This window comes from Gekko japonicus, unplaced genomic scaffold (assembly GCF_001447785.1).
Source record: "Gekko japonicus isolate JY-2015 unplaced genomic scaffold, Gekko_japonicus_V1.1 scaffold2969, whole genome shotgun sequence".
In the NCBI taxonomy this organism is placed as follows: domain Eukaryota; kingdom Metazoa; phylum Chordata; class Lepidosauria; order Squamata; family Gekkonidae; genus Gekko; species Gekko japonicus.
This window is the reverse complement of record NW_015163177.1, coordinates 93,147-94,531: the sequence shown is the minus strand read 5'-3', so window position 1 is coordinate 94,531 and position 1,385 is coordinate 93,147.

Here is a 1,385-nt window from a genome sequence, read left to right as displayed (position 1 = left end):
GCTTCGGCGTGCCCCCCCCCCCCCGCCCCTCACCCGGGGGAACTGCGATCCCCCGCGATCCCCCCCCGAATCGACCTCTGCTTTTATCTGCTTTCTCCATCTTTGATCTGCTGTCTCCACCCAGGTATAATTTTATAACCCTCTGTGATTCTTCTCCTTCCATGCTCTAAAAATAAAGTTTTTAAGGCATAGAAGTGACATGTACTTCTTGGGTTTGCCGAGTCTGGGTTGAGAAAGTTCTGGAGATTTGGGGGTGGAGTCTAGGGAAGGCGGGGTTTGGGGAATGGAAGTCCCTCAGCCAGGTATAATGATGTAGAGCAGGGGTGTCGAAAAGTTATGGGGGCCGGACCTGACATAAATGAGACCTTGTTGGGCCGGGCCACGTGTGTCTTAAAATGTAATGCCAGGTAGTAGAGATATAAACTTTATAAAGGACAGAAACACAAAGAGAGGTGTTTTTTTTTTTACTTAGGATAAAATCATGCTTAGAACATTCGCACTCTTGCAATATTTTGTTTATCTAACAGTGTCTGATGACTGACGCCTCTTGCTCTGAATCATGGCATCAAAATGTCTGTGCTGTTGCAAGCTTGAGTATGCTGTTCTAGCGTGCTACATGTGGAGGAGGAGTGGGGAAAATCTGGCTGGAAAAAGAACTGGAAAAAGAAGCAGAAAGCCAGTCCCACTGCGGGCCCGATAGAAGCCCTCTGGGGGCCTGATCCGGCCCCTGGGCTGTATGTTTGACACCCCTGCTGTAGAGCCCAGGTGAGCTGATCTGTGTCATCTGGCGATAAATTGTCATTCCAGGAGAACCGGGGGGGGGGTGATTAGAGGCCTTTGTAAAGGTTGCCATTCTCTTGGTGGCACTTGGAGACGGCCACAATCAGTTCCCCTGGAGAAAATGGCTGCTTTGGAAGGTGTACGGCAGGGCTATTTTTGGGCAGGAACGCACAGGAACGGAGTTCCGGCTGGCTTCCAAGTTGGACACACCCAGCAGGAACTCATTAGCATAATAGGCCACAATAGCATAACAGGCCACACCCAACAGCAGAAACTCATTAGGATTGGCTACATTAGGGGTGTGTGGTCTAACATGCAAAGGAGTTCCTGCTACAAAAAAGCCCTGGGATTTGACAACAAACAAGGTAAACAGAATAAGAAGCAAAAGGTGGGTATGGCTGGATAAGCACACTTCTGGTAACATGTGGGTGTGGCCTAATATGCCAATGAGATGTGCTATCAGGGGTGTGGCCTAATATGCTAATGCGTTTCTGCTGTTGGGTGTGGCCTATTATGCTAATGAGTTCTTGCTGGGCTTTTTCTACAAAAAAAGCCCTGCCCAAACCAATTCCCATGCTTGTGGGTCGATTGCTAAGAACATCAGA